The sequence below is a fragment of the Protopterus annectens genome, chromosome 4.part0, assembly GCF_019279795.1.
Source record: "Protopterus annectens isolate FY-2018-M chromosome 4.part0, PAN1.0, whole genome shotgun sequence".
In the NCBI taxonomy this organism is placed as follows: domain Eukaryota; kingdom Metazoa; phylum Chordata; order Ceratodontiformes; family Protopteridae; genus Protopterus; species Protopterus annectens.
In genome coordinates this window covers 1,775,917,941-1,775,944,887 of record NC_056733.1, presented here as the reverse complement: position 1 = coordinate 1,775,944,887, position 26,947 = coordinate 1,775,917,941, and the positions used below count along the sequence as shown (strand labels likewise).

Sequence of the window (26,947 nt, the reverse complement as noted above, 5' to 3'; positions counted from 1 at the left end):
GGTTTAGATTCCCTGATTCAACCTGTGTTTACTGTTATCACAGCTAAGTGCAAGTTAAGTATGGCAGAAGCTCACTATTTAGGCCAAGGAATAGTAAAACCACAAGCCAAGAAAACTGAAGCAGCACAACACTAGTTACGGGTCTTACAGACTTGGCTAGCTATTATTGTACAATTATTTTTATTTTGCTATCATTGTTTGCCCTCTAACTGGCTTGACTAAGGTTAAAACTTTGTTGATGTTTAAATGGGCAGTTGAAGCAGAACAAGCTTTTAGGTAACTAAGACATGCTGCATTCAAAACCAGTATTACCAGTTCCAAACTTTTTTAGACAATTCTTAAATGCTTTTGAGGTGGACATAGCCTTGTGTCAGACTGCAAATGCAGCTAGTATCCTGTCTGTTATATATACGTACAAACCCCAGCAATGCTAAGAGATGTTGTTCAGCTAAGAAGAGAATGCCCTACCATTAAATGGATCCTGCCACCCTAAAGTGTTATTTATTCAGTAGAAAATTTGTGTTAATCACTGACCATGACTCCCCCTGAATTATCCAGAAAGACATTGACCCTCCAGCCTTATCATTTTAAAAGTCATTATCATCCTGGCTGCAGTAGGTTGAAAGTGGATGGGATGTGTCTGGCAATGTTAGAACCAGTGGTTCTACATTTGTGGGGGCAATCCTGTTGCATAGTAACTGCTGATACTGGGAAGCACACTGTTTGTTGCGGTATTGTATGTTATTTTAAGCACCAGTTGGGGTTGTATTTACCTGAAGGTGAAATGTCATAGACGGGAAATAGAGTTTCTAAGTCTGAAGCAAGCAGACAAACCAGGGAAAGGAGGAAATACAGACTTTTAACTCTGAAGCAGATAAGCAAACCAGAAAGAGGGGAAAATACAACATTTCTGAGTATGAAGGCAGGAAAACCACAAAGTGTCAACTTTTCCTGACTACTAAGAAAGTGCAACTGCCTCTAGGAGTATATCAGGACCACTACTTCTTGACAGAGTCAGATTCCTGACTGCTAGGTCTAGAGAAAAATCTGAAGAGGAATCTCCAAGAAGTTACATCTTAACGAAGAAGGCATTCAGAAAGGTGCCACTGAAATGAAAAGGGATAGGAGACATTGTTCTGCAAAGAATAAATGTATGCCTGTATGGCTGAGTTACCCTGTCTATAGAATAAAATGTGTTGAAGGGAAAAGACTGTATTTGTAATTTTAATACTGTTTATATTTTCCAGGCAGATTTGGGAAAAACCCTGTGTAATCAGTTTTAAGAAATAATGAAATTATGTTGATTGAAAAGAGGCCATATTGAATTTAACTTTGGAAAGAATATATTTGTTCTCTTGTAAACAGACTGGATTTTGTGGACCTGAATGTACAAGAACATTTGTTTGGAAAGTATTTGTTAACTGTGCATTCATGACTAGGTTTCTTTTCTGTTACTCATCATATTTTTGCAATAAAGTAACTCTTAAAAAAACTTAAACTGGTTCCAGAGACTGTTTTTGTTACTAAAAGCATGGCAAAAAGCAGAGTAAAGTGTTCCATCTATCCATCTTAGATGTATTATACTTGCATGCACACACACAATAATAAATATATATTTACTGAATTACAGAAAGCCTTTACAATATCATTGCTTACTGAATTATTTTCCCATGAAAAATACAAAATGCTGTAGTAAAACTCAGGGTCACCCCACAAAGAGACAATTAAGAGCTACGGCCAGCAGCATTACATGAAGTAACAACACCAGTAAGAGACAGAAAGCAGCTCAATTACAAGGATTTGCAGGGGGGCGGGATAACATGGTGCAGAAAGGCAGTACACAAGATAGCCCAATTTGGATCTTGAGAAAACAACAGATTGTTTTAAAAGTATTTCAGATTAACTTATTGTATAAGGGGCACCTAGGATAACATTGTCAGGATAAAATCTTTTAAAATGAAGCCTTATTAAATGCAGGTGTCTGATACGGTACTATGCAATACCCATAACCAACTATGTAGAAATAAATAGCCTGCATTACCAGTTTGTATTCTGTCAGTCAATGCAAACTGGTTTCTAATTTTATGTTCACATCAGGGAAAAGGAAAGATTAGTCTCACTTTGCCAACCCCACTCCAATACCACATTTGTTATGAGTTTTCTGAGTAGAACATTGAAACTTATTTAAAATATGAGTTTGGCAGGCCTCTGGCTGTCACATTTTTTTGCAAAACAAGGATTATTTTAACACTTGAAGGATAGAAACAGAAAAACTTCGACATTTAAAAAACTATAAAGACACATTCAGATGTTAAATCACAGCCAGCTATATTTAGTGTAATCAACGAGCAATCTATGCACACCAGAAAAAGCTAAAACTGCTATGTCAACAGCTTACTTGTCTCTGTAGCGGTTTCCCACCCCCATCTACAGTAAACTTAACCAGGGCACCAGCTTGAAACGGGATAAATGTACATGGATCAGAGTTACAGTTGCTGATTTTTGAGGGTCATCAGATTTCTTGCTCAACATTCCATATTGTAGCATTCTACAGAGGGACAGTGAACAAAAGTAATGTGTGACTACATCAGGACTTGCAAAACCTAACTTCACTTCTCAACAGCCACATTCTGATTCTGAATTGCCACTATTCAAATAATTCACATCAGACATATTTCTGAAGGCTACCAGACTAATTCAAAAAATAGGAAATGTATCATTAAGGAAACAGAAGGAAAAGCAGATGCATTATAAAAGTTCCATCTTAAACCTAGATAAAAACATGTAGGGATTCTATTTATTAGCATTTACAGGAAGAATGTCATTCTTTAATCATAACCCAAAATTCCACTGTGACAATTTGCTCATGCCGTGAGTACTAATCAGTTCCATGAGGCAAAAATTACTTTGCTGAAGTTTTCAGTTTATGTCATTAAAGTTACAGTGAATAACATTTTACTCTTTTATACCTCCATAAAAAAAGTCCAATACATACTTTAGATGTTTGCAAGTAATGTGAAAGTAGTATTTTAAAATGAACCTTTCGAAATTTGACAGAATATCCCAAATCATGGCAAAAGTTACCTATTCCTCAAATCCTAAATACTTAAGTTTGGATGCCTGTGAGCTGGCCTTTTATCTGCCTGTCTCTTCTCATACTCTAGGTGAGTGTAAGCATGGATATTCCATGGAGCAGGAAAAAAGCATGCAGTATTGTAGCAGTAGTGCAAAATACACAGAATGGACGGTAAGAGCAACAAAAATGTGGCAAGGGCATTCCAACATCAAGTAAGAAATCACAACTACTTTGACAGGCCCCTCCTGTTGCATAATTATTCTGGCTAAGAACTAAGGATCCACATCTGGTAAGAAAGGGGCCTGTGGGCTAGAAATAAAAAGTACGCAGGAGTGCATTAGCTTGTTTTCTTCATGGTGTATACTGTAGCAACTACCACATTACATTGCCCAGAATGGATCTGTTTTTTATTATTTTATGCCGTCAGAGCTCATGCAAACAGGTAATAACCTATGGCCTGTGAAGCAATGCCAAACAGACACCAAAGTTATTTCCTGCTAAGGTAATCAGCACAGTTTCAACAATGAAACAGTATCTATAACTAACATTAAATACAACACAGCTACATTAACAGCAGAGCACAGCTTTCTTAGAAAACTCCTTTTGACTCACAACTCACATTGTGTCACTCCTTTGTGGGTCTCTGCTTGCTTTCCTCAAAGCAAAGGAAGAAATGCCCACAGAAAGTAGCTTATGTATTCAACAGAGGAGGACCTCCCCTTTACGGATGTTTAACTTCCTTGCTCTCTAGTGACACCTATTGTTCTTATATTTTACATTCACATTTAACACATCTGTCATCTCTGAATGTCATTTAAATGACAGCTGTGAAAATAATTTCAAGTGTACAGAATGTCTTCTGTTAGGCTTCACAGCAGTCCCAGACCCAGCCTCTGCACCATAGCATGGTAATTATAGCACACAAGCCCACCATTTAGGGCTAACCCCAATAATTTTCTTAGCAAATTTGTAACCACCATTCTAGTTTCATAAAGTCCCTAGAATAAGTTTTTCTGTCAGTTATATTAAACTTCTGAAATTTAGAGAGGAAGATTTACAATCACTACTGACCAATACATATTTGCTGTACTTTATCTGGTAGTATATAGTACAGCTTTCAGCTAAGTTGTTATTTTAGTAATGCATTCTAATATAATCCTATAGAAATACAAAGGCATGCACATTTTGTATCTGTTCAAATGTGGGGCTAGCACAGTTTAGACTGCAATCTGCAGGTAGCTGCCGAACTAACAAACAGCATTGTTTAATCTGCAAGGACTAATGAGGGCCCTTACACAGAAAAAAAAGGGCTTAATATAATTTGTTTTTAACATTTCTTTACCGGGAAAGAATGACTGAGAAGAAACCCACACGAACGCAGGGAGGACATGCAGACTCCGCACAGACGGCACCTCAGCTGAGAACTGAACCGGAGAACCTCTTGCTGGGAGGTGATAATGCTAACTGTTGCACTACTGCGTCACTCTTTTCTAATTTTGGGCTAGGTGCACTGCCTACACAGTACACATTTTATGTCGTTTTTTTTGTTACCCTCATATTAAGTTCTGCTCATCATTATGGATGGTGTACGCACATCTACACATGCACAGAACTGATACTTGTATATACATATTGACTAGATACCCCAGCATACGAGTTTGGTAGTAAATAAATCAGCACTGAAGCAAACCTCTGGGCTCTGCATTTTAATAATGTTTCTTCATCTATGACAGTAATCAATCCAGGACTTCTAAGATCAAATAATTCTGTATGTCCTGCCATTAATCTTATTGCTTTACTTTTACTGCCATTTTTTTACCTAAGAAAGTCTAGACCTCCATAATATCACCGTCATCCTTTATAACACTATGTAAGCTGCTGCAGACAGATGTTATTCTTTCACTGCACTATTTTCTCTTTATGTTGTACTATTAACTCTTGTCATGTGAGGCATTCATAGAAAAATTTATTACACTTCAAAATGTAAATACTTCCATCCATCTGACATAACCTAGTCTCTCTGATCATCTTTGTCTCTTTCAGACTAAATAGCTCAATTTATTTTTATACCCCATAGAATAATGTTCTCTCTTCTTATTTCACCCCCTCCTCATCCCCTCAGTATCTTATTTAAGCTTGTTCCCCCAACCTTTTTTGAAGGTGACTCTCTTCACCTATTCCTACCCATGCTCTGTAAACAGCTACATATTCCTTCTTCATCTTCCTTCCTTCACTCCCTGCCTCCTCTTATGTTTCCCTCAGAAAATCTAATGTTTTACTTGCAAAACTTTAATATCAGTACAGTATCATAATTTGACTTTTTGAGTCTATCTTCTTTTTCAACTATAAGATTAGTCTGTTATGCAATCTCTACCTAACCATTTGATGAAGTAAGAGATTGAGCAGACATAACATGATGAGGCTGGTAGAAATGTTAAGGGCATGTTGTGAATTAACACCAATATGTTTTCACCTTCATAAGATTTATAAAAAAAACTCTCAATAACTGCTTTTACTTTATTCAGTACAACAATGGGTCATACAACTGCAGGAGATTACTAGGCTATCAACATGGAGGCCATTTTAAGCCTAGCCATTTCAAACCAATGTAATACTGCAGAGGTACTAGTCAATACCCAAGAATGAATTTAGTGATGGCTGCCCATGTCCAGGAGGGTTGTGGATGCTATCCCCGGTAAGAATTTATGGTGGCCCATCCACTCATCCAGGTTCCTCTTGAACAGTGTCATACAGGTGCTCTGTTTCACATGAATTGGTAGCCTGTTCCAAGGATGTGGAAGTTCATGGGAGATACATCTGTCCTTCCTGCATGTCCTATTTAAGTCACAGGTCATATTTAAGTCCCTGGAATGGGTAGCCCTAGACCCATTTGATTTACGGATATGCAGTAAGTTCATTAGGTTTGGGTCTTGGGTTTCTCTGTAGGCCGTAGGCCAGGCATAAGTCTCCCCTAAGAAGTCTATATGATATGGATTATAGTGACATTGATTTTAATTTGTCCATGTAAGGAACATGCTGGAGACCCTTGATCTTCTTTGTTAGAAACCTCTGAGGTCTCTCTAATTGCTGTAGATGCTTAGTATGGTACTTACCAAATGGGGTATTATACTCAATTATGCGCCTGATAAGTGCTGAGTATAGGGGGGTTATTACTTCTTTTGCTCTCAAGGCAATGCCTTTACTAATCAAGTGATCTACGTGGAAAGCTTTCATTACAATGGTAGACACGTGGTGGTGAAAGTTAAGGTCGCAATCAACCTGTGATCCCAGGTCCCTTACCACTTCATGGGTACTTAGGGTATTGTTATTGATTTGATGGTGTGAAGGGACATTGTTTGCACTGAATGGAATGAGGATGTATTTCTTTGCATTCAGTTTGAGACTGTGGCTAATACCCAAGTAATTGGTCTGTGTGAGGCCATCCTGGAGTATACTGACATCATTTGGGGATTCAATGATTGCACATAATTTGCAGCCGTCTGTAAACGTGGTCAGCCAGAACCCTTTACTTTTGACCTGAACTTCTAAGAAGTATATACCAAACAGTAGGGGCCCCGGCACTGACCTCTGTGGCACTCCACTGGTAACAGGTCTGCTGGTTGATATGGAGTCACCCACTTTGATAGTGTGTGTCTGGTTTGTGAGCCAGTTGACAACCCATCTTATAACAAAGGGGTTTACATTCAGTTTGCTAAGTTTATCGGTAATGCCTGAATGTGGGATTGTGTCGAAAGCCTTTTCCAAGTCGAGGTAAACTGTGTGCACAGAAATGCCCTCATCAATGGCCTTGGTCACACTTTCAAAGAAATCCACCAGATTTAACAGGCAGGATCTGCCCTTCACGAAGCCAAATTGGGTTGGATCCAGGGTTTGGAGGTCACCTATATCTTTATTTATGAGGTCCATAATGACACATTCGATGGCCTTACAGATGATGCTGGGCAGGCTTAATGATCTGTAATTCCCCGGGGCTGTTGCTAGGCCACTTTTATAGAGGGAAATAACTGTAACTGTAGCTGTTCTCCATTGTGCAGGAACAAAGCCTGTGGTTAGGCTTTGATATATAACTGTGTACATCTACTATATGTCACAAGTACTGTATTTCTATTTCTGAAAAAATATGTATTTTTTTATTTTACTTATTTTGAACAGGATACAGCCTAGTAAACACCTATGAACTTATGATAGTCTGGATTGGCTAAGTGACACTTTCTAGTGGAATTTTCAGTGGAAAAATGCTGATTTTAAGAAAAAATCCTGTATATGTTAATTTTCTCAGTACTTCCTCTAAGTTCTGCAAATGTTTATCTTATGTGATTCCACTAACAAGGATGTTATACTGATAAACTGAAACCTTTGGCATATCTTGTGATAAACTTTGGGCCTTTGAACTGTAGCAGATGCAGACATCTCTCAAAAAAGTAAGCAGCTGGTATATAAGCATTTTTTTATGCAGATTTATAATCAAGTATTTCTTGGACTAATCATCCAAAACCAATTTTCAATAAGTATATTTCATATGTAATTATAAAAACATATGTAATTACAAACATTTCTGGCACTCTGACAGCAATGGAGAAACATCTCCTATTTGAAGATACAATCTAATGTTCTGAAGAAGCAGTTTGTTTATGAGTTAAATTATAAATTCCATACAATCTAATAATTCTATCAAGTTAGGTACAGGTGCCACAGATTCAGAGCACTCTGAAGGCAAAAACATTATGATTTTCTTTCTGTTTTTTTTTTAAAGTCTGTTTATTTCTTTTTCTGCCGTAGCACATTTTCCATAAGGAACCAACCTGATCTGAAAAAATATATTTTGTATCTGCTGGAACATGAAGATCAGGTGTAGCTCTTTCAACAGACTCATTGCTTCTTTAAATGCAGCTTCAGATTTGTAATCTTTCTTTCCCTGCTGCCTGTTGCCTGCCTCCTACTGGGCATCAGAGCCCTGACTGACAACATCATTCAAATAGCCATGCATTCTGTTTTTCTGTTAACCCTAAACCCTGTTACCCCACTGAGCAACCTATGGATGAGTGAAATCTCCACAGCATTGGACTAACGACTCATGCAAGCTCCCATGTGTGCACCTTATTCCATAGCCGTGGCATGCATGCTTCATGGTAGGTGCTTGCTTGTGGCTTTTTACACCACTACTTTATACCCAGCCACTATTAGGTATGGTGTCATGCTTTGTAACAGACCAGTCTGCCTCTCTCTTCTCAAAGCAGGTATTGAAGATGGAAGAAGATTGCAGCAATATCATCTGTGTTGCCTCTAGCAATGATTGCTAAATGGGTTATAGATGGCTTAAACCCTACTTCCCATAGTGTGTGCTTAAATATACTAGGTAGAAAATGCACTGAGGATGTCATCCAGAGGCATACCTCCACATCCTGCATATCATGCCTCTCAGATACCATACCCCAACAGTATGCTTATTAATGTCTTTGTCATCAATCCCTGGTCTCCACTGTGATTCATGATTTTAGGCAAGCCCTCTGTAAATTTCTACACCTTCCTTCTGAAAAAGCCACACAGGCTTACACTGCATCATTCTTCTCTCTCTTGCACCTTCAGTGCTCAGGCTTTCAAACAAACCTGGGTCATCTGTGTCACAGACATGGTTTTACCCCACCCTACTCCATGCCGTGGACCAAACTGTCTCTCCATAATTAAAATCCTTGTATAATTTCCTCATCTCAGCCACAGATTCCATTTTGGTTTCCATTGCAATCCTTCTGTGAAACACAGACTTGAATCTTTGAACTATATCAGTAGGTTTAGAGTTAAAATAATTGTTTAACTAGCTTTGTAGTTGCACACAGGTTTTCTGTTCACTGTGTTCTTATAATTCTCATTAGTAATAAATACAGTGCCATAGCTGGAGGGGTGGGGTTGGGGGGTGACAAGAGCGGTCTGCCCTGCCAGCACTATTGGCAGTATCAACTTTAATACTTTTAATTAAAAAAAAAGTTGTTTAAGGGCATTCTTCTTTAAGAACGGTCCCATAGCATCATGTCTGTATGTGTGTTGTTCTTCTTCCTGTCCACATGCAATCAAGTAAAGAGAGTTTTATAATTGCTGCTTACATATGTTTTGTCTTTGTCTTGCTGGTTCCTGCCTGATTTAATTATTCTGCTGCTGCTGCCCGAGCATTGTTTCCTGCCCAATTTAATTCTGCTGCTGATTCTGTTCTTACCCAATTTAATGTGTGTTTGTGTGTGTGTGTGTGTGTGTGTGTGTGTGTGTGTGTGTGTGTGTGTGTGTGTGTGTGTGTGTGTGTGTGTGTGTGTGTATTGCCCCAGTTAGGTATACCTGGTGGTTAGTGTTACTCAGGCTCAAAACCTGTACCTTAGGTACAAAAACCAAGAGCCTGAATTGTCTACCCATGCCAACACTTGGGATTCAAGCTCTCAACTGTCCAGATTTTCACAGAATGTAGGTACAAAAAACAAGAGCCTGAATTGTCTACCCATGCCAACACTTGGGATTCAAGCTCTCAACTGTCCAGATTTTCACAGAATGTCTGGAATGTTTGACTCACACTTTTGGTCTATTCCTCTTAAAATCTATGTTTTTTGGCAAATGAGTGAGAAGTGAATTCACTAAATTATGATAGCCATTTCAGTTTCTTCCTATCTTTCAGGAAACGCACGGGAACACAACATTTTATTCTAGCAACCTTCTAAAATAATACAAGAAATGTCTAAAATGTGTCCCTGGTTTTGGAGCTATGCCTCCCCCCCAATACATTTTGGCTTTTTCCAGATTTCTTGTGCTGCAAAGATAAGAGATTTAGTTGAGTGTCAAGTGAATTTTACGAGGATCTGAGAGTTTCAGGGGAAGAGAAGTTTAGTGCTGCATATGTAAGTCTATTTGTATTGTTAGTAGCACAACAAGCAGTATACTTGCTTTTGATGCAGAAGGCTCTGGGTTCTACTCCCACAGTATGCAGATGGATTGCTGATGCTGTACTGTGTTGTACTTTAAAGGGAGTGGATGCTGCAGTCCTGTGAATGTTCTCCTTTGGAGGAAATACCTAGTAACTATGAACCTGTTATCAGTTTGCCATCCATTCCCTATTTGAATATTACTAGCTTATCATTTTTTAATGTAACATAGACAGTTTATTCTTCAAGGGCAACACAAACTTTATTTGTAGATGAAACAATGACATATAAAGTGGTTTTCTAGCAGCAACCTCTTCATTAGTTACAGATCTCTTTAATGTGGAAATATTTAGATGACTTTTACTTCTGCAGAGATTGTGCATATTTACTGATATTGGTGGATTGTAATGACAGATGTTTGAGTAGACTTTTATGATGGAATTGTTCTGAACTGGGCAGTTCATACATTTTGTTTCATTTCTTAATGGAAAAATGTTCAAAACAATTAAGTTAAAACACGCTCTAACAAGTGTGCTGTATTATACAAGGAATATAATTTAATACAATCAGGATGGTGAATCAAAGAACACATGTATGTGAGCAAGAGGCCTGTGATTTTAAAACAACCCAAAGGTAAACTTTATCCTCCACTGGTCAGATGCATTTTCTTTGAATGTGGGTTTCAGTGCTGTTTCAATGAATGTGAGTTTCAAGGGCAGAGAAGTTTTAATGCAAAGTCTGTTTTCATTGTATTGCTTGGTTTAGCAGATGTCTATCAGTGTTTGTGCTATAAAACTTGAAGTAAAAGTTTTAAATGAAATCCAAATAATCATTGTAGAAGTAAAGCATAAAGCAGTATGCATATTACAGTTTTTATGGTAAATGGGGAGAAATAGCAAAGTAATGGGACACTAGAATGTCTGCAGGGGAGGGCTGTGTATGGGGGCCCACCTGACCATGATTTTGTGAGGGGGAGGGACAGCAAATTCAAAGACAGTCCTGGGTGGCACAAACTCTAGCTATGCCACTGAACAAATAGGTAAATAAATAAAAAAATAAGGTAAAAACAAATAAAAATTTAAATAAACAAAACCATATCTAATAGACACAGACAGCCTGTAAATGGTTCATCTCACAGGCCTCTGTTTGTAAATGTTTCATCTCTCAACCCCCTGCTTACACTTGTCAAGGGTATCAGAACTTGTCAGAGATTTGGGATGCATGGCTAGGCTTAAAAAGGCCCTTGTGGTTGTTAGCCTAGTAAACACCTATGAACCTATAAACAATATTATTCAATATTCTCACCATCTCTGGATTTTCAGCCCAAATGTATATTTACTTTATCAAGAAGAACTAGCGAACTTGGAAAGTTCAGCACACAAAACAATTTCAGTAAACATGAAACAGACCAAGAATAATTTGGTACAGATTAATTGCAATCACCTAGAAGCACATCATATGGATGTACAAGGTACTATTATACTTAATTAAAGCAGATACCCAGCAAATGCCAGAGACACTGGATGATACATGCAACACCCATGTCCATTCACTACAGCAGAAAAAATGTAAGTGGAAAATGGGAAAAATGTATTGTGAAGTGCACTACAAGACAGAAAGAGCTGTGTTTGTTAATTAGGGTAATAGACTGGATTGCCAGGTGAGTGAAAATGAGTGCACAGAGGCTAAAGAATATCTGTGTACAACAAAAAAGACATTTTAACTATTCTGTGGCATGACAAAAGCAGTATGATTTTGACTTCCAAAACATTTATTTGCAAGGGTAATATGGTACAATTTCAGAGGAAAGTGAGTGTACATTTTTTCAAGGCAGTAATATGAACTTAGCTATCAAGGAAAGTTATTAATGGTCATTTGTTGCAATAGCCTATATATAGTGAATTTATGGTTTCCTATCATTTGGTAGTATGATCAGTCAAGGAAAAATTGTTGAATACAAATCGTTGAAACCTATTTTAGTCAGATTTATACATGGTAGAAACATTGCATAGTTGAATTACTATGGGGAAAACCATCATATTCTCAAACAGTACTTTAACACAATCTACTAAAATGAAATATAACAAAAAATATATAATTTAACTAGTACCATTGCTTCAGCAAGGAGCTTCATTTCTCCTGCCCCCAAGCACACTTGCCAATATGGATAATGCTGCTCCTTCTCTGCTAGACCCTAAATATACTAATTTGAAGGTTGCACTTTCTTGCACACATGGACAAATTCAAATGGAGCAACTGAACAAATATTTACTTTACTTTGTAGTACTACAGTCTTGGTGTTAGCATAGATCCTAACCAGGAGTGCGGAGGTACAGGGAATATCACCCCCTACAAAATGCACATTTTATGCATTTTCTACATTTCTACTTATGTATATTATACAGTATATCTAAAGTAAACATTATGATGCCTAGTCTTTTGAAATATACACTTTTATTTATTAGATTTGTTAACCAGGAAAATTCTGATTGAGCAAGAAGCCTCTTTTCACTGGAAGCCTTGAAATAAAAGCATCAAAACATAAAAGAATAGTAGCTACGAAAAGAAATACAATGCAATTATAATCAACAATGTTTTGTATCAAAAACACCTGTAAGAAGTACATGTTAGATGTGTAAGATGGAAAAAATCAACAAGGAAAATAATATGTAACAGAAATGGAAAAAAAATGTACAAATCTAGATCTATTATAGTATCTATCCAAGTCATTCAACTTAAGTTTAAAAATCAAAAAATAACTCCAGCAACATACTGTGAATTCAGACATCCACACAACAAAAATCCACAAAGAAACTAATGGTCTGTCCAAAACCACTGCTGACAAACTTTATTAAAAAAGCTTTCACTCACTTCTACACACTTTTTCATTTTTGGAAAGCCACACAGAAGTATTGAATAAAACACGGGAAAAGGAGTATTTAAGTATAGAATAAAATATTAGATGAGAGGCAATGGTAGAGTAGCAATATGGCATATAGATGAATAATTTGGTGCAGGTATTATAAAGAAGCTGTTATAGCAAGGATTAAAGAAAGAACTTGAGAAAAAGTCAGGAGTAAGGAAAAATAATAGAGGAAAAAGTGACGCATTGAGAAAAATAAGAAAAAAGACAAATGTTATAGGTCGGGATGCTGTGAAATGGGAAAAGGATATATTGAATTATGTAAGATGGATGCTTAAATATTCAGGATTAGATGAGTAATATATTATATTTGAGATAGGTAGATTTACTGATATAGTTATATCATCTATAGTTAGATTTTCCTTAATTACAGTTGGAAAGCTTTTTGTTAACAATTTATGTTGGCTCGGTTCCTTAATGTGACAAGTTATGTTATACATAAAGTCAACTAAGTTTTAGGTTCATATGTAAGTACTTGGATAGCTGCCCTTGAGGGCTATTTTAAGCCTAGCCAGTTTCACTTTTGACATTTGAATTAACCTACACTATTTGGTGTTAGATTGGCCTTACCCATCCCATGGATGATAATAATATATTACCACTAATGAGAATAACTGGGATCATATAATCAATAATTTTAGGAGACTCATGCATGGGATAAAGCAGTTTGGTGCTGTCTCTATCCATTAGTAGTACAAAGTACAGTTCTGGAATAAATGTTCTATTATCCATCTATAGATCCAATTTACATGTGGATATGGACAAGGATAAGTTTTGTTTTACATGGATGGGTTGTCTGTTCCAAAGCAGTGATATCCTCTGAGAGATATCCGTTTCCCTCTAAACCATTCTGTTGATGTTGTAGAAGAGGTTTATATCACTAACATGAGTATTTCTGATAATATTTCACTTGTTGATGTACAGCAGGTCCATCAGAACTGGATCAGAGGATGCCTTGTATGCCAGGCACAGGTCAGCTTTTGGCAGTCTGTGGGATATTGAATATAGTAACAGGGCTTTGATGTGGTCCATGTAGTACATATTGGTTGGGCCCAGTAACCTTTTCATAAGATATCTCTGTGGGCATCATAGATCTCAACCTCCTAGCAGGAAAAATCTGGACAAAGTCCCAAAAATAGGGACAAATTTTAAGCATTGCTGTTATAAACTTAGAACATTGCTAGAATACAAGGTCTTGTGTTACCATGCATTTTCTGAAGGATATGAAGTCTGAAACTCAAGTGTCTATCATTATATAGTGAATTTAATCCTCAATGATTTGCCACAAAAATCCAAAAAACAACCAATGTTATGAGGAATGGACCAAAAATATGAGGCAAAAATCTGGACGTTCTGTGAAAAACTGGACACCTGAGAGGTACGGTGGGCATTCCAGTTGCTGCATGGGTCTATACAAGTCAAAGCGGTCATTATACTCAATGACTGGCCTAATGAAGGCTGAGCAAAGAGGGAGAAAGACATCTATAGATCTAATTGCAATCCCTTTGTTTTTATTATTTAAATTGTGTTTTAACATTCTTTCATTTGTCATTCTTCCAATTATCTAGCCATGAATGTAGTTATATTACAGAACAGTATGTGCTTACTATATGGGCTTAATAGCTATTGCAACAAGCTATACACAGAGAATTTATGTGCATTAGAAAGTACTTTGTACTTATTGAAATTAACAGTCACATAATACAGCAGTTAGTAGACAGTGTCTACATATGTCGAAAAAATGGTGCATATTTATCAAAGAAATGTGTTAAAGAAAAAATATTAAAAAGCAGCAGAAAGTGAAGTGGTATGTATTATAAGCAGTATGTGTTTATTAAACAGGATTTTATTAATGGTTAAATTGTACAATATTTAATACGCTGTTAACATGAGTACAAAGTGTTCCTCTAATAACCAAAATCTTGTATCAGGAATTTTGCCCTCAGGTTGCATATGATTGTAATTACAGTAAATACAGTGTAATTCTCACAATACTCCCTGAGGTCTCAAAATGGTGGTGCTTTTAGACACATTAAATTGAGCCTTTCCCCTAAATAAGAGGGGAAACTCACTCTATAAAATAAGTCCTGCTATACGAAACATTTTCTCAGCTGACCTTTGGAGCACTCCTGAGCATAGTCTACTTTAATGCAAGCTAAGCCTCTATGACACAGGAAATGGCCTGTCAGCTGCTTTACTTTCTCTAAACAAACTTTAAATCCTGAACTGCCATTGTGTCCTTTTTTGTCCCATTAGAATATTTTGTCTTGTTCTAAAACTATCTTCAGACCATCTTGCTCTTAATTTCATCATTCCACTCCCTCTTCATCCTTCCATCCCACAACTCTATCCTTCTTTAATTGTTTGTATTGCCTCCATAATAATGTCCACTTTGGTACCTCCTGTGCTTCATTTCTCTCCATGTAGTGGTTGCCCAAAGCAATGTATGTGACAGGCTGGCTGTCACATTTATAAAACAATCAGTAACATAGTCATTGACATTTGTCAATTCACATCTACTGTCAAATTTATAAAACAATCAGTAATATAGTCATTGACATATGTTTGTCAATTCTGCATTATGGATGGCACAGTGGTGCAGCGGTTGCGTTGTCGCCTCACAGCAAGAGGTTCTCTATTTCGATTCTCGGTTGGGGTGCCTTCTGCGCAGAGTCTGCATGTCCTCCTTGCATTCGTGTGGGTTTCCTCCGGATACTCTGGTTTCCTCCCATGTCACAAAGACATGTGTCTGGAGTGTTTTTCCCCAGGCCTCCGCTGAAAATTGGCTTCATTCCAAGTCAGACTTTCCCGGTAGACAAATGTTAAATAAATAAATTCATATCTACTGTCAAATTTATAACAATCAGTAACATAGTCATTAATGTGTTTGTCATTCAAATCTATCTGAGTTCCTGTCAGGTACTTTAAATCTAGTTGATTGTTTTTAATTTGCTCAGGCATATTTGGCTGATTCATTGCTTACCCATGTTCACCATAGCAATCTATGTAGCTCAAAGTTTATAGCATAAGCTATACTCCAAGATTACTTCATCTAATAAAGTATGAGAGATTATTTTTTGTTTGTTTTATTGTTTGCTTGTTATGTTGGTTGGTTGGTTGGTTGGTTGGTTTTGTTTTGATTTCAAGTCATAGTCACCCACTGTTTGAGCTGAAACCGCCCTGGTGTGAGAATAGTAAAGAAAGGGGCATGGAAGAGGACTTGCCCTCCCCTGCAAAAATGTATTTTGTTGATTTTGTACATTTCTTTATACACAATTAGTTAATTAGTTTACATTTCAGGAAATGTGTTTAGCTCTTCTTTGTACTTCAAGAAATAATTTCATATAATTATTACAGCGCACCTGTGTTACAACACTTGGTTGTTGAGGAATAGTGGAGAAACATGTCTCTCCATTTGCATGAACTAATTCTTATTTATAATAAAGAGGTTTAGTATGAATTATAAGTTATTTTACTATCCTGCTGCTGATGTAGTTAACAGTATTGACTACTTTTCACCAAGATAAAGCTGTCTGTCCGTTGTTGCAATGCAAGAGATCACTTGCACATCAAATTAGCATCACCTCTCTTAGACTAATATTTGTCTGTCTTGTACACAGGTCATTCTGAAGTATAATTCGACATCAATAAATAAATAAATTGCCCCACCTTAGTATATAGTATATTGTCTTATTTCTGTAACTTATGGCAGCTGTAGAGATCTTCATCTCAAATTCTAAATAAAAGTTAAAATGTATTTTAAAATGTCTTTAATTTTAATATATATGTATACGTGTGTGTGCGTGTGTGTGTGTGTGTGTGTGTGTGTGTGTGTGTGTGTGTGTGTGTGTGTGTGTGTGTGTGCACATGTGTGTGTAGAACATATTTCCCACAAAATATTAGGTTAAGTTGTAGTTAATACAGGATACAGATTTAAAGTCTTCTTCCTGAAATACCACTAAAGCTGCAGACAATAGATCCCTAACTTTTCTGCACAGTACTTTCTTTAAAGCAGTTAAATAAATATTGACTGATATTGCTAACAAAGCAGAAAAGTAGAACATATTTCCCACAAAATATTACGTTAGGTTGTCGTTAAAACAGGATACAGATTTAAAGTCTTCTTCCTGAAATACCACTAAAGCTATAGACAATAACATGCTCCATGCCGCTGATGTTAACAAAGATGATAAAGGACACATTTTGCTTTACAAACCCATTCAGGGATGCTGATAGAGCTATAAATACATTGCCTACCTGACAGCACTGATGTTTCTCCAACTGCTGTTATCTCCCAATACTTAAATTTCTGCTACAAAATAAAGAAAGCCTGCTGTTTCACTCAGTTCTGCCAATTATATAAAGCAAGTCCATGATTATTTGGCTGCACATTATCTTTTTATCAGTGTTTATTCAACATGTACATTATCAGTCATGTAAACTAATGGAATTTTCCTTGAACATATTGCACCCTTGAGGGAGTATGTGCTTGCTTAAAGCAGATTGTGACAGATATTACTGTAATTATAATATGCCGTCATGGCAATAATACATGCCAAAGCTGTGGGTTATTCAGGGATTTTGCCTACATATGCTAGGAATATCGAACAAATTAATCACTTCTGAACAGGCACAAAATTGCTCTGACTTCTGCTTCTGTTTTTGTAGATCAGAAAAATCTGATAAAGAAATTTATAGGAAAATGTATTGTTCTTATTGTTTAATGGGGCATTCTGGGATTTTCTGGTTTGAATGCAGCTTGTAATTTTTGGTAATGAAGTGCCAATAAAGACAAGCATTGGTAATACCATCAATTTATTCTAGCAGAAACATTAGATGTTCAAATGAAAAGGTTCTGTTTTGTGAGGAAAAGTGAGGGCATGTATTTACTTTTCTTCACTAAGCAGTGATCAGTGTGGCACAAGGATGTGTTTCTGAATTAGCCATATACCCCTGGAATTCCACCTGTGTCCCTGCTGGACAGGGGCTTTGGGTGCTGACTTGTCTAAACATGGCCTAATCTCTTGGCTAGGCTTATAAGAGCCTCAGGGCCAATAGCCTAGTAACTTCCTATAATCCTATTATCCTATGTAAAATTAATCTAATGGGTAAGCTTTCATTTATGTCCCATGAGTGGTCAGCACTGACCACATAACACATGCAGTTAGTATATTTAGACATAGCATAACTCCTGGATGATAGGAACATTTATGTAACACACACCTTGCCACACCATTGTTGCATCCTTTTTATGTCCCTCTTAGTCCCTGTTACTTTCTCTCAAAATGTATATACTTAGAAAGTAACCATTACAAATATTTAAAGCTGATTGATTAAAACTACAAAACCACTGGGCTGCTTCTATAGCATAAAGCCCAGTGTAAACCACAGGTGCACAAAATGGACAAAAAACACTTTACCCACTACCAATATCTTCACTGACTACTACAACTATTTCCCTTATAAACTCCCTCACAATCTTGCTAATCTAAATCTGTAGTGACTGAAAAAGAACAATATTTGAATGACAACATCAAACAGGCACTTCTTTCTTACTTCACTTTGTCATTATTTCACTGAAATAGAAGAGTGTCTGCAACAAGGTGATCATTACAGTCAGTGACCCTCTGAGCGGTTACTCTTGCCAAGTTAAATTGGTTACAGTGGCATGACTGCAAGACTGGCGCTAGGCTTCAAATAAATGTGATATAACAGAAAACATGGTACTGCTCATAATCAAGCTGAAAAAGGCTTTACTATGTGTGTAAATCAGAGTGATGCTATAATATACCTGATCAGGCACATCTAAACAAGCCCATTCTCTTACTCATGCAAACTATTTTTGTTGACTATTAACTTCCATTTCCCATACATGATCCAGTTTGTACATTTTTCGTTCTAACAATTTGATAAAGATCTAGGAAATCTTTATAGTGCTGTTATCGTAATTACAGCCCCAATATTTCTGGTCCCTTGAAGTAGAAAGATGATGAGACTGTTACAGGCAGTGTACAATGTACAATGTACAATGTAGTTAACATTGTTTACATGCGTCAGTGTTGTACTCTGCTAAAAATAATCAACAATGCCACCTCTGTCAGCTTGCATTACCTTGCATTTGTAAGCATCTTCTACACTGCCAAGATGTGGCCTTAACAGCCTATATCTGCAAGTAGTATGATAGTGCATTTAGACCCCTGTCTACAAAGTTGCTTTCTAAACTGTCTGTTTCACAGAGGTCAGTACCTGTCTAGTTGGTACTATTCTGTTTTGTCTTTTGTTTACCATTATAGTGAAAATAAGCATATGAAAGTTGGATTTGTCTCACTTTTGAACTAAATTTCTAAGTACCTTGGGCTTTATGTAGGAGAGCATACATATTTTCTTTTTTTCTGAAGATAGGAAAGCATATATCTAAAAAACTGCTGTATTTTAGAAAGAATGCAATTTTATACACTGACAAGATTTCAGAACAAAATTTCATAAATTCATAATGGTTGACTGTGAAAAGTTCACATTTCAGTATATTTGAATCAGCTATGTTTTATTTATCCATTCTCAAATTTTCACCATGTATCACATGAATAAAGATGTGCCAGGTGGAGGAGTGAAGAATTATGCCTTTCAGAACTATACCTTTTTTGTTACGTTTTCCTGTTTTGTCTTGCTGTTTTAGCTGCATAACAGAACTTGATGGGGCTTGATGATGCAGGAGATTTGGAACAAGCAGAGGTATACCTTTTTTTTTCCAGTTAACTAATTATTTAGTATGACATGTTGTTTCTCCAAAACCGAAAACTGCCATTTACAGAAAAAAGTTATTTCTAACCCAGTAAAGCCTGATTTGTATCTATAAAAGTACTACCAATGCCATTTTATAAGTAAAGGAATGCTTGTCAGTATGGGTGTTACAAAAAGTAACAGACTTTCAGTAGTGAGGAGGCCTGGTACCACTTACAACACTGATAGGTTGATTATTTCCCTATAACTCCCACCTTGGTGGGTATTAATGCAGATGTACTGATATTTATTGTGGTATATCAATATGCTAGGGACATAGTTCAGTAAAAATAGGTGCAGTTTACAATGAACTCACTTCACAGCACACACAAGTACACTCAATGTGATGATATGAGGTAGTGCCAGCTATGCCAGGAGAAGTAAGACAGTGGATGTGCAACATATGCCAACATAGCTAGCTGGAGTTTTGTAAAGAATTATATGTCATTTGTATATCAAACTGATTTGTACAGGTGCTTATGTTGAAAATGTATTTGTAAAGTTGCTTATGTTAAAAATGTACCAACAGTGGGGTTCTGCTAGACAGAAAAGAAATGCACCTGTATGTCAGACTGTATTGTAACTGTTGAAATGAATATATTGTAACAGTGAATACTGGAGGAGAAGAGGTCCAGCTAACTTGGAAAAATAGTTTGAAATTAAATTACATGGCTTAGACCATAAAGATTGTATCTTACAGTTCTGATTGCAGCCAGAGACAAAATGTCTGTGAAAACCAGGACTAGGATTCTTGCTGTATTGTCCTTAGGGGTAAAGTAATTGCTACCCTGGAAGTGTGAAAGTTTTTGAAATGGTTTTATAGCTTCCAGATCCTATAACACCTCTTAGCAAAGCTTTATGTGTATGTATATGATGAAACATATGTGCTAGATTCTGGTTCAGTTTATATTAAAGGGGATAGTGTGGGAACTAAAGTTAGATGACCAGATGTATGTGATGTCATTCTGTAATTCAGCACTGAAATGGTGTTTTAATACTAGATGAGACAGAAGTCTCAGAGTACTCTGTTTTGAAACTGACAAGACCACTCACCCACTTCATCTTGCCTTACTTTATTAAGTAAGTAGAAAACAGTAATCCTTTAGATCAGTTAGGAAAATATAGTGAGATTAGTTAAGTATTGTTTTTCTATATATGTGTGAATCTTTTCATCTGTGTTATTTGTAATATTTCCTGTTATTTAAAATCTGGTGATTATTATAAACAGATATTTAGAATTTTCATGTTCTTTTATTATTTATTATTAAACATATTTAAAATTTTTATTGCGGCTGGTCTTTTAGAGAATATTTTAACTTTTGAGCGTACTTATATTTATTTGGTGTCACCGTGGCCACTTCTGAAAGCTTTGCTGCATTGGTCAAATGCTACCATTTGTATTAGTATTAATTTTACTAAGTATAATTGGATATCCTGGTAAGAGCCTTAGAGTAGCTGGCTTTGTAGTGTTCTGGTGGCAGTATCTACCTTATAGTCCGGGCAGAGGGGACATAGCTGGTAAATCTGTGCCAGCCTTTCCCAGGCGTGTGTGTGTGTGTGTGTGTTTGTGTGTGTGTGTGTGTGTGTGTGTGTGTGTGTGTGTGTGTGTGTGTGTGTGTGTGTGTGTGTGTGTGTGTGTGTGCGTGTGTGTGTGTATGTGTGTGTGTGTGTGTGTGTGTGTGTGTGTGTGTGTGTGTGTGTGTGTGTGTGTGTGAAAATCAAATCTCAGTGAGTGTATGTGTAAGATACTTGGAGCAGGGACACAGAGCACTGGTTTCCTAGAGATGGTGGTTGAGGACTTAGCTATGCACACTTGGCTGAGGACTCAACTCTACAGCTGTGGTCAGTATGGAGTTTTATTTGGGGCCTAGTGAGAGAGAGGGTAACCAAGCCCAAGGACGGGAGTGTGGTCCCTGTGTGCTATTAAGGGAAATTGGGCTTGATGCAGAGAGTTGCATCTGGGAAGTACAGTGTGTATCTATTTTTGTTCCAAGTGAACATCCCTCACCAGTATCAGTGGTGAGGATTGAGGCTCCTTGATTACTGACCCAGAGGAGGGACATTGCACACACTTTGATGTAGTTCAGTTTTTAAGTATTTCATGTGAACTTCTAACTCAATACTCAAGACTCTACTGGTTAGGAACAAGTAAAAGTTTCTCCAGTAAGTCAGCACAATCAACCCAATACAGGACTCCTTCAGGTAATCCACAGTATTTCCTTGTCACAATGAACTCACATAAACATATCTCTCAACCTCTCAGAGCAAGAAATCTGGACAAAGCCATAAATAATGGGGGACAAAGGCCTAAAAATAGGGGCAATTTTTAAACATTCCTCTTAAAAAGTAGAAAGTTGATACAATAACAGGTTTTGTATTAACATGAGTTTTATGAAATGTATAAAGTCTGAAACTCAAATATCTGTCAATGTTTTCTGACTTCAGTCCTCAATGATTTGTCAACAATTGGCCAGAAAAACAAAATTTTATGAGGAACAGACCAAAAACATGAGGCAAAAATCTTGACAGTTGAGAGGTATGCACAAAGAGTCTCACTTTAGGCACTGATCCCCCTCCAACTTGAGAGGCAGATATCTCTGCCTTTTTGTATTTAACCCTTACTTTTATCATATACCCACAGCAGGCAGTGGGGGTGCTATATCACATGATTCTCTATCTTAGATATGTGAGAATGAGCACTAGTAGCCATCCAGCCAGAGTCCCCCTTGTCTGACCCACATATTAAGTGACACAGATTTATGTTTCCTTCACTTCAGAGAATTTGGGGCAGCATGCTCAGACTTGAAACAGGTAGTACATATCAATCTCATTATACCATGCTCAGTCCTTTTCTTCACACGCACACAGCTCTCTCTCTGGGTCACCAGGTTAGTCAACACCTTTGCTAATAACTTCAAAACAGTGATTTTGGATTCTTTTTGCAGCTAATGTCTTTATCAATATGAAGTGAATCAAGTAATAGACCTTGACTATTTGAAGTACAAAAGCTCTCTTCAGTGGGTTGGACTCTGATATCCTATTGCTGAACATTTTCTTCTTCAGCATCAGAAACATCCACACAATTATCTCTCTGGTTGTCATAGGTTTCTGAAATAGCTAATTGCATTTTTTTCCTGAGGCAACACATGATACAGGAGTACTACTTCTCTTCATGGCTTTTAATATTTTGTCAGTTTTCATTTCTTGACCTCTCATTAGATTTCATACTGGCACTAATTTCAACTCTGTTACTGAGTTTACTTTTACATCAGGCACAAGTGGTGAGTCTGATGGTTTAGACTCCATGACTGGACTAAAATGGCCATTAAAAATGCCTGAGGCATTCTGTATACTCCCTGCTGGACTTCGATTTATTTCTGCAACTTTAGTTGACTTAGCTCTTTCAGGTTTACTCTTATGCTTCATTGTCCCAACTTATACAAATATTGAGAGTATTTTGGACATGCCAATATTTTACTTGTCTCTTTGTTTTTCCATTTCTTTTACTGGTAAGGGTCAATCAACAACTTTGTAAAAGTCTTTGTCATTTTAACTTTAATTTTTCATAAACCATATGTTTAAACATTATTGTTATTATTGATTTGGTCTCCTTAAAGACACCACTCTCACTGCCTTATCATTTCTGTTCTCTCAGTTAATGTCTTAACTTCATCTTGCATATGTACACAACAATGAGGAATGTGTCTCACTTTCTCTTGCTCTTGGATAGCCTTTTGTTGAATAAGTATATTTCCCATAACAAGCTCCGTTGCCTTTTCTTCCTGCTCTTGTTTCTTAACAATTATCTAACCTAAAAACCTAAATTCCATTTTTCAGTATCAACTATTCCAGCTCTCTTAGCACCTTTAGAGTTTGAGTGATCACTCTCATAAGATTTTACTTTGTATAGTTGAAAATGGTCTGTAAAACAGCAATTTGCCTTTACCAGTCAGAGATATTTTGATGCAAATCATTCTCATTCTGCTGTACCATAGCACTGTTTGTCACACATTTAGTTAGCCAGTGCTTTTATGAACCCATGGTGCCGCATCGTAGCAGACCTTAACATCTGTTCACCTTCTCTGATAACAGCACATGTATTATTTGCTTATTACTTCTTTGGTCTTATGCAATAAAGGCACTTCACAATCACTATCAGTAGGTTGCACACAATTTTCTTTCCCACATTGTAGAGCAGTGAACCTCATTTCCCTGTCAGAGGTTTTAACTTTTAGAAGTAGCAAGCATTTTATGCAAGCTTTAGTTTCAGAAGTTGCCACCTAAGTTTTGGCAAAGCAATTTACCACATGTCCTGTTATTGCAAGTTTATAGGATAACACCAAAAAAGTGTTTTTTTTTAAACTAACCCTTTAGCTGTCTCTTTACGCATACAAGGCTAATTTTTCTTGAATTTATAACAGTTCTTTGGCATGAAGAATTCACTACTCAGGATGACTTCCTTTTTACTTAAACGACTTATACCTTTTGCCACTGTTTCTTACTACTGTTCAGACAGTGCCTATTAAGATTCAGTAAAGGTCCACCCTTTGTAAGCACTTTGTACACTCTGGACACTTCTTTGCTCCTGTTTCCCAACAAGCTTGGCTTACACAGTGTTCAGCCGAGTGCAGATACTTCCAAATACTGTATTTCAATAGCAATATAATTCTCTTTAGAAAAAGTAATAAACAGTGATTTCAATTACTTTGAACACAGAATACTTCACAAATTCCAGGAATGTAAGATTCATATAAGTAGTTGTCTTTCTTCACTTTTACATGTCATATTCTGAACCGCCAACATGATACGAGCCCACTCTGCACATTAAAATGCTATCAGCTTTCCCCTCGGCAAATTGTTTCTCAATTTGTTTGTTTGTTTTTTCACTACAAAGGTGCCTACTTACTTGGGTTTCCTTTTTCCAAAATGCAGATAATTTACGTGCAACAAGGCTTCCACAGTAGACTTTACCTTTCAGTCACTGGAAAATAGGCATGATGTAGAAACACTACTGGCTTTATATCTCTGCATCAGTCCATTTGAACTGTTTCAGCAACCCCAGACTACTGAACTTCTAGCTGCAATTTAAATATACAATGCAGTAACATTTCTCAATATGCATTTTCTCAGAAAACAGGTGCAACAATTTTCCAGAGTACATCATTGTTTCTGAACACATTGAGATGCCAACATTTTTTCAATATTTTAATATTGGTTAATGCTTTGCTTTCTTTAAGCAGACTAGTTTTTATACTTTGCATATACTAGCAACATTTTCTTAGATGTGAGGGATTTCCATCACCTTTTCCCAAGTTGCAAATAATTTTAAACCACAATGTTTCAGAATTAATGGGTTTTGCTTCTATATTTAAATTGCAGCAAGCAACCTTTGCAGTTTGAAACAGTTTTGCAAAGCTCACTTTTAGCTTCAGTAATTTCTTTTCACCAGTATTCTTGAACATGATTAAGACTAAAATAACATCCTTCCCAATGTATATCTTTCACTATTCACTATAGTCATTACAGGTAAGCATCATTTTAGTAATTTATTATATGCAGATTCAATGCCAAATTTACCCCCTTCCACCCCCTAAAGGGCCAATCACAATACCTGAGGAATGTATGCTACCCAATATTACAGCTGCACAGGTTAAAATCGCATTGTCTAAGACCAAGAATACAGCTTCCATGGGACCTGATAATATCCCTGGCTGTGTTCAACAGGAATTGCAAAATGAACTGGCACCACACCTGAGTGCCCTGTTCAATCACAGCCTCACTTCAGGCTTTGTCTCCACAGAATGGCGCATGGCTACAGTCATCCCACTCCACAAAGGGGGTGCGACTACAGACACTGGGAACTACCGCCCCATTATCCTGACGAGTCTGGTATGTAAGGCTATGGAGCACATCATCATGGACCTAATAAATAAGGACATAGGGAATCTTCAGACTCTAGACCCCACGCAGTTTGAATTTGTTAAGGGTAGATCATGTCTGCTCAACCTGGTAGACTTCTTTGAGTCTGTCACCAGAGTTGTGGATGAAGGCAAGTTAGTTCACACAGCCTACCTTAATCTGGCCAAGGTCTTCGATACAATTTCTCACTCAGGAATCATATACATACCATTTGTGTCTTTCGGCTTTTCCCAGTTAGGGGTCGCCACAGCGGAATTCCGGTCCGCTAATGATTGGTAGTTGATTTTTACATGCCGAGTTACCAGCCCTGATGCACAACCTTCAACAAAGGTACGCCCATTCATGCATGTCTCCACGAAGAAGACGCTCTAGCTGAGAATCAAACTGGACAGCGTCATACTGTGAGGCGACAATGCTACCGCAGCACCACCACAGCGGGTCAATCATATACATACCATAAACTCACTAAACTAGGCATAATCCCCTATGTCACAATGTGGGTTGTAAACCATCTTATTGATAGAACCCACACTGTGAAAGTAGCAGGCTCCAAGTCTGACTACAGACCAGTCACGAGTGGAGTCCCACAGGGTTCAGTCCTGGGTCCTCTCCTGTTTGGCATCTACTTTTCTGAAGTTCAGGCCAAAACCAAGGGACTCTGGCTGATGAAGTTTGCTGATGATTGCAAACTGGAAGCCATTATTAGCTCTCCAAATTATGTTGCCATTCTAAAGAAAGGCCTCACGGAGACCAATGACTGGTGTCAGAACCACGGCTTTAAGCTCTATGCCAAAAAATGCATTGTCATTCCCTTTGGGAAGAACATGATACCCATGAACTACCATGTCAATGGTAGTCCACTGAACACCAAAGGTGCTATAAGAGATCTGGGAACAGAAGTGGACAGCAACCTCTCCTTTGACAATCACATTGCCATTGTGGTCAGAAAATCCTTCTATGTGGCACATCTCATTACAAAGGGATTTGCATCCAGAAAGAAAGAGGTCATTGTATCTCTCTACTCTTCCCACATTAGACCAATTATCGAGTACAATGCTCTATTTGGCATGTACCTCACTAGACATATGCAACAACTAGAAAGACCACAAAAATACCTCACTGAGAGGATCCTAGGCCTTAAACACTTACCCTATGCAGAAAGACTAAAAAAACTACAGCTTTTCTCAGTATCATATTGCCTACTTAGAGGCGATCTCTACTTGACCTACAAAGCCATGTCAGACCCAGCGCTGTTAGGTATGCTACATCTAAAAAAAAATCCCAATCCATCCATGCCACAAGCTCCAGAGACCTCAACCTCATTATCAC

The 26,947-nt window shown here is 37.3% G+C and overlaps 1 protein-coding gene across 1 annotated transcript in view; it reads right to left on the bottom strand.

Annotated features, from left to right (window-relative positions):
• The window catches only part of LOC122800019 (15-hydroxyprostaglandin dehydrogenase [NAD(+)]-like), a 344,456-nt gene extending 340,714 nt beyond the window's left edge, over positions 1–3,742 (bottom strand). The window contains exon 1 of the mRNA XM_044069482.1: positions 3,696–3,742. The gene's annotated coding sequence lies outside the window, so the exon portion shown is untranslated. The remainder of the gene's footprint in view (positions 1–3,695) is intronic.
• Between the last annotated feature and the right edge of the window lie 23,205 nt (positions 3,743–26,947).